The 7,787-nt window shown below is 40.1% G+C and overlaps 1 pseudogene; it reads left to right on the top strand.

The window, feature by feature from the left end:
• Positions 1–5,500: 5,500 nt before the first annotated feature.
• On the top strand, positions 5,501–6,156 carry LOC113613165 (DNA replication complex GINS protein PSF2 pseudogene; annotated as a pseudogene).
• The last annotated feature ends 1,631 nt before the right edge of the window (positions 6,157–7,787 follow it).

The following is a 7,787-nucleotide window of genomic DNA, read 5'->3' as shown; positions in this document are numbered from 1 at the left end:
ATAAAGTCTACTAAAAAAGAAGAAAGAAACCCACTCCTAATCATAAGAAAAGACACTACAATTATTCTAATTTTTAAAAAGTGAAACAAGGATTATACCACATGCTTTTGAGTTCTCAATGCTTTTCTACTTTGGGGAGTTCCCCCCCTCCAAATACTCCAGCCATACAGGAACATTCTCAACTGTTCCAGTCAAAAATAGTAACTTTCAAAAATGGTGAAAATCAGTCACTTTCAGTCAGCTTGACTGTCAACATAACAAGAAAACACAGCAGGTTAGAATTAGAATATCTCTTTCTCCACCTTGAGTATGTGAAAAATATACCCGTCTTTATTTTCCATAGTAATCTTGGGTGTTTTTATCTAGACATGTGTTAACTGTGTAAGATAAACGAAGGGTGGCAGAAAATAAAGGCTTTAAGTTTAGTTGCACATCAAATAGTCCCCAGACATAGTCATTAATAACAAGATGCTTGAAGTTTAATCAACCATAAGTTGCACTTCTATTCTTTTTTCATTGTAAGGATATGTTTTACAAAATCTACTTAGAATAAGAAGAAATGGTTAAAAAATAAAATCAGTTTAAAACACTTAAGAGAAAAAGACTTAAAAAATAATATGTGGCTTCACACTTAACATCAATTGTTTAGTTGAAAACAACGTTAATAAGTTATTAATTATCAGTAACTGATAGAGTGATAAAATAAGCTATTAAAGAAATTTACTGCATATTAATCTTTAGATAAAATACTACATATTTTCAGCAATCCATTTTCTTATTATTCTAATAACATACAAGCTAAGAGGCTTTTCAGGAGCCATAACTGTATAGATATTCAATTACATTATTTTAAAGAGGAAGCTGAGGTAAATTGCTCCTTATGTCTCCTTTCTCTGACTGCATCCAAAGTCTATGCATTTTGAGGCCCAATTCTCCATCCACTTAATCCACAATTATTTGTTTAAATGCTCTAGCATTAATTGAATTCCTAAGCTCTTACAGCTTGTAGCAGTCATCCTGGAAATTGCTATGCCTTATTAGGTATTATATTGTATAGCACTATTTTAATTTTTAGAAATTATATCACTTTTTAGCCAATTGTAAATTCTCAGAAGATCAGAACCATGTGAAATACTTCTTTGATCTAGCTTCCATTACCTAATAAAGTGCCAAACACATACTGGGCATTAAAGAAATACTTTCTGATTAATGAAATGATGTGATCTAATCTACTCATTGAAGGAAGAATTTGTAAACATCAATGTTTAGTAATATATTGGCTTTATCTAAAACTAAATCATGGTTGAAAATGTTTTGCTAAGTTCCTTAATGGAATATCTTCTCTTTTTATTTTAGCAAAACTCAAATCATGTTTGAATATTTTCTTATCATTTTAACATAGAAAAGTGTATCATATAAATAAGATGTTGCATTTAAAGAACAACTTTTTGATGAACAAATTAAATATTAACAAAAACAACTATGTAACAGACAATAAATAAAGGCTTTCTATAGACTATGTTCTCTGACAATTATGCAATAAAATTAGAAATCAGTAGTAAAAGGAGTAAAAATATTCATGTCTCTGATCACCACTTTCCCGTAAAGGTAGATTATTTTTACCAAACCTCCTACTAGAAACAACGAAAAATAAAGGATAAAGTAAAAGAATAATCTTCATAAAGGCAGCACAAATCTGATGAAATATTAAGGAATTCCCAGCCTGCAATCTAAGAACAGGAGGGGAAAAGGAAGATTCTAATCCACCCTGCCATAAGGCATTTGCTCTGGCTAAACCTAGCTATGGCCTGGAAGGACCCCGAAAAGCCTAGGGACACCCATGGTGAGGACTTTGATTCGTGAGCCTACGATGTTGATTTGTCACACTAAAGGCTACACGGTTAGAGTAAGGTGAACCTAAAGTAAACCCTCTGTCACTTTGCAAGGGAGTAGGGAAGGAATCCATCCTTGAGTGCCTGTAAACACATGTAACTGTCATAGTGTTATACAGCTCCACTTGTCTTTGTTGGGAATGTCCCCAAATAATCACAAACTGTAATTTAGATTAACATGATCCTGAAATGTTAGTGCCAGTGAGCTCTGGGAAGGAATGAATGTACTCCTTCTGGAGGACACCATCTCTATTTTGCCCTTTCTTGTGAGAATGCTCCCAAGAAAAATCTTATGATAAACTGAAAAATAACCAAGCTGGCAAGATAATAAGGCAACATGTATAAAGTTTATCAGAAACAACAGAAAACAGTAGCAGAACAAAAAACTTCAGATAATTAACTTAGATGTGGAGCATTAAAAAAAAAAAAAAGGAAGAGAAACAGAAAAAAAAGAAAAATAGGCTTACTTCATTATTAGAATAAAAATAAGCTTGGCAGAATCAGCATGTAATAGGAAATTATTTTTAAAATTAATGCATACAGTATTGAGAGATCATTACAGTAACTGGGGTGAAAAATATAACAACTGAAATTTGAAACTCAGTGAATGAGTGTGGCAGCAGATTAGCCACAAAAAGAGAGAATTAGCAAAATGGAAGTGGAGGCAAAAGAATTCTGAAAGTAGTGCAGAGAGAAAAAAAATGGTAGGAAACATAAGAAAGAGTTTAAGAGGTACAGATGAAGAGTTAGAAGGTCTAAAATATATTTAATTTGCATTCCAAGGTATGGGGGTACAAGTTCAGGGTACAAGAGTAGAGAGGACCAAGGGCACAGAGAGAAAAGCTCTGAGCCAAGGAGCAAGGCTTTGTATTTACTCCCAGTATCAGGGGGCATGACAGTGACTTGTGACTCAATGAAACAAACTCCTGATGTTTTCACCTCATCCAAAGCCTTATCTAGGGTAGCAAGGTCATTATTACTGACCCCATCAATTTTGAGGTCTCCTATCTCAGCAGTCACATTGCTTTCTGGGTTGGCTCATGAGGTCTGTATGACTGATTTGGGCTTGCACAGTGGCAACTATTTTTAGGAGTCCATCTTTTTTTTTTAATTGAAGTGTAGTTAATTTACAATGTTGTGTTAGTTTTAAGTGTATTGCAAAGTTATTCAGTTTTATATATATATAAATATATATATATAGATAATATATATTTTATATAAATACATATAATATATATATATGTATAATATATATACATATATTCTTTTTCAGATTTAAGATTTAGGAATCCATCTTAACTCTTGGCATCTCCTGTTATTACAAGAAAATAGCTCAAGTTTTCTCCGTAGGAAGAGTGACTTCGCTATTTTTCCCTTCATATAAAAGTTTTTTAATCCCAGGAAAGTCTAGCCTTGCAATATTCACATGATTTCTTTTGTTTTTCTAGTACCATTTTAACACTTTCTCTCTGTTACTCTTGCCCACTAAGCTTTAAGTTAGGCTGTCTCTACTCTAGGAAGTTTTCCAGGTTTGCAAGGCTGATTGAATTAGTTTATCTACATTCCTTTGAGTCAGTTTCTTATTTTCTGATGGGTCACCTTTATCAGCATTATTAAAACAATCTTCACCGTAAGAGGCCAAACACCAGCCAATGTTCCATCTATAATTTCCCATGGGAATTGATCTCTCTCATGGATTTCTTCTGAAAGTGCCAAAGCTCTTTTACAGCAGCCAAGATCCACTGCAAAAAAAAAAAAAACCCTGATGCCAAATGAATTTAAGTTGGGCATCATAGACTGTAGGAGGGGCTGAGCTGTAAGAAGGCTGGGCTGTTACCATCCTTCTTAACAAGCCTTATGTGCCTGGTCCCCTCATCTCCCAAGCAAACCAGCCAAGATTCAAATGATTTGCTCGGTTTTGCAACAGAGGTCATGAATATCCCTTGTTTCACCTGTGTGGGTGCACATCTCTATAACTGTTTTCTTAGAGGGTCAGAAACATCTGCCCTCTGCCACCCTCAAACAAATCTTAGTCTCAGTTGTTACAATGGGAAAGACCTGAGGCTGACTGCCGGATTGGTAAGGAAGTCCTCCCCCAGCCCCAGCTGAGAAGACAGTTGGCAACACCCAGACAGTGTTTGGGCATCTATCTGTATTTGAACCTTCTTCCTGGTACTCTTCTTGCAACCACCTCTCCAGTTCTTCCTCATCAACAGGCAATAAAGCAGAGGACCATTTATTGCCCAGTTGACCATACGATTTTGTCAACATGTCACTACTGAGTCCCATGAATTTGATTCAAATCCCATTAGTTAGCCCACAAGGTCCATTTCTTTCCTCTTCCAAAAGGCCAGATCCCTGTAAGCATATCACCTATGTTGCCAAAAACCATCAACAAATCTCTGAGAGGTCAGCTAGTCTGCCAAGCTTCATGGATGCTGGCAGATGACACAAGGCAGAGATCAAAGGTGAGTTTATTGCAAATGCAGTACCAAAGTATCAGCATTTATACCATTTTTCTGAGCTCCAGTTCTTACAAGGTGACATGAATTTGGGCCATATGGTGACATGAATTGGGCCTTGTATGACAGGAGAAGGGCTCTGAGCTTTGGGAACCTAAATATTTTATACTGGACAGTGAGCACAGATGCCCTTTTTTCTAGAAAGAAATGACCATCTCTATCTTCTAGGGCTGTAAGCACACCTGTTACTTGCTTCAGAGGGAGACATTAACTCTACCATCCAAGTCTATTCTCTATAAAAATATCATTTAAAAGATCACCTGGGGAGGGCTTCCCTGGTGGCACAGTGGTTAAGAATCTGCCTGCCAATGCAGGGGACACGGGTTCAAATCCTGGTCCGGGAAGATCCCACATGCCGCAGAGCACCTAAGCCCATGGGCCACAACTACTGAGCCTGAGCTCTAGAGCCCGTGAGCCACAACTACTGAGCCAGCATGCCTAGAGTCCATGCTCTGCAACAAGAGAAGCCACCGCAATGAGAAGCCCGCGCACCGCAACAAAGAGTAGTCCCCGCTGGCCGCAGCTAGAGAAAGCCCACGCGCAGCAACGAAGACCCAACACAGCCAAAAAATAAATAAATAGATAAAAGATCATCTGGAACAAAGGGCAGTCAGTGCCCCTGCTTGCAAGATGTACAGAAAAAAAAAAAAAAAGAGAGAGAGACCCATGTAGAATTATCTCCCAATATATCACAAGTTAAAGAAGAAAATTTCAGGAATAAATTGTTTTACTCCATTAATGTTTACCACCAGAGAGCTGTTGTACCACTCTTTCTGTTAGAATTATTTGGTGGTACCCTGAATCACATGCACTTAACTATAACATGCAATGTGCAAATATGTTTTTTCATATTTTTTTCAAAAAAAAAAAAGCTTGAAGCCCCTTTTGGAACGAAGGTTCTTCAGAGGTGGCTAAATAGTATCCATTATCTAAATCAAATATTTTAAAAAGGGAAGGGAAGGAGGAAGTAGAAGAATAGTATAATGAGGTGGGGGTGGGGCGGGCCCTGCGCTGTGGCGGGAAAGTGGCGGGAAAGTGGCGGGAAAGCTCCTCCAGGAGCCTGGGGCGCCGGAGGCGCCACCGCGGATGCAGCTGACGCAGTTTCTGGCCGAGAAGCTGGTCACCATTATCCCGAACTTCAGTCCGGACAAGATCTTCTAACTGGGGACGACCTGGGGCTCTTCCACCCTGACTCACCAGTAGAGGTGGCCCTGTGGCTGGCGATCGACCCGACACCAAGATGGATGCGTTGGCTGCTTCCTCGCGAGTGGAGGGAGGTGGGAAAGTTGGAGAAGATGAGGGATCAGGAAGGAAAAGGAAGAAACGTTTCCCTCTACGCCTAGCCCTTAGTCCAAGGAACGTACCAAACTCCTGTTAAATCAGGCTTCGGACAACATCCCCAAGGCGCATGAGATCCGGACCCCGATGGAGGACGCGCAGGACAGTCGCGTAGCCAAGCTCCCGTGTGTGCTGACGCCTTCGTGACACAGCAGGCGGCCCGCGCCAGGCTGGATAACTTGACCTCGATGCAGGTCAACACCCGTGGGGCTCTCCTCCCACCAGCACTCGATCCCGTGGACAAACTCCGCACAGACCTGCAGCCTTCAAACGGCGCCCAATCTCGAGACTTCCGGGCAGAGACGGGTTTGTGGAGGCCCGTGTCTGGGGCAGGAGGCCCGCCAGCGGTGTGTGAGCGCTCAGGACGCGATCGAGGGACCCCCAGGATTCCTGGGAGTTCTTGAACCGCTTTTGAACGTCTGAAAAAAAGTGCAGTGGAGCAAGGAATGGATTTATAACATTGTTAGACAGCAACGGGCTTGTGGTGACTTTCTGTAATTCCACATCTGTATCTTGGAGCCAGCTGTCCTTTTACAAAGGAAAGAAAAAAACTTTGGCAAAATAAGCGGTTTTCCCCGGCGGAAGCTCCAGTCTCCTGATCAGAACTGCCATGCGCAGGTGAGTGTTCGGTGACTTCACGTGTTGCTTTTAAAAGATGGAGGTATAGCAGGAGTGCGGAAGTGGCTAGGCCTTTTTTTTTTCTTTCCTTTTTTGTTTCCTTCTAGAACCTGATCCCTTGGGCTAAATTTAGAGTCTCCTACAAAGGTGGTTCATCCAGAGAAAGAGAGCCATTGAGTGGGTAGTGACGGTGACCCATGTTTATCATCTAAGCCCTGATACACAATAAAGATGGAATCAAGCCAAGTCTCTATTGGGTTTTCCTACCTAACTGCCACGTGAAAGGAGCAAGCCAGGGGGCTAGAATGACTTGTTAGACCAAACTGAGAGGTTTAGCAGGCAGCTGAAAACTTTAGACCAACACTCTGGATGTCTCTTGTTCTCTTTGCTACTTTTGGGTAAGGTCTAAAGGGTTGCTTAGCACCAAGAGGAAAGTCCGGGAAAAATTAATTCCGTGTTATAAAGTGTGTGAGTGAAGACATGATGCCAGGGGGAAAATTGGGACCTGTAACATGGTTCTTGATGGACTGAGGCAAAAGACTGTTATAGGCAGCAGAGGCTCAGTTAAGGGCAATTTTTTTTTTTTTTTTTTTTTGCCCTAGGAGGAAAAGTTTCATCTGTAGCATTTTGGAATTGCTAAGTTCCTTACAGAAAGTATATTTCTGAGAGAGGAAATGCTTGTCTAGTCATGCAATGAGTGGGTTCAGTAACCAGCTGGTTTTGGACGGTAGCACCATTGGTGAAAAGCAGAAGCATGCCATCTCGAGGGTTTTTTAAAGAGTCTATGTGCGTGTCAGCTGAGCCTAAAGAATATCTACTGGGATTTTCCCTTCAGTGTTTAAATTCCAAACTTACTCAAGCTACACGAGCACTATTTCTCCATTCCACATTGGTACCCAGATGTTCCTCTAACAAGCAGCTGATGGTTATTATTTGAACACTGAAGGGCCAGACATGAAGGGATTAGGACCTAGAAGACCTGGTCTCCACCGTTTAAGAGATGACAGGACTTGCCTTTTCATCTCACCCTTATGTGGAATCCTTCAGATTTAACCTGGGGAATCTTCTAGAGTGAAACCACAAGTTTTTGTGGAGGTTGAGGAGACCTGCATGTCTCAGATCTCACCCTGAAACACTTTTTTTACAATCTGTCTGAGGTACAATCGAATCTGTCTTTACACTACACTTTACCTGTAAATCTCTGTAATTGTTGAGCTTTTATTTTTATTTTTGACTTCATTATAACATAAAAAAAAGATTTTTCTCTTAATAGTATTATGAAATGACTGCAAGTAAAAACGTTAAACAATACAGAGATATGAATGATGGAAGAAAGTGAACACTCAGTTAGATCGGCACAATGGAGTGAGAACCAGAAATCACACAGCAAGAATACGTTTTGGCTTTGCAGCTAAAG

This window comes from Aethalodelphis obliquidens, unplaced genomic scaffold (assembly GCF_003676395.1).
Source record: "Aethalodelphis obliquidens isolate GAN/ISIS:26980383/991018 unplaced genomic scaffold, ASM367639v1 scaffold3, whole genome shotgun sequence".
In the NCBI taxonomy this organism is placed as follows: Eukaryota; Metazoa; Chordata; class Mammalia; order Artiodactyla; family Delphinidae; genus Aethalodelphis; species Aethalodelphis obliquidens.
This window is presented reverse-complemented; position numbering and strand designations above follow the sequence as displayed.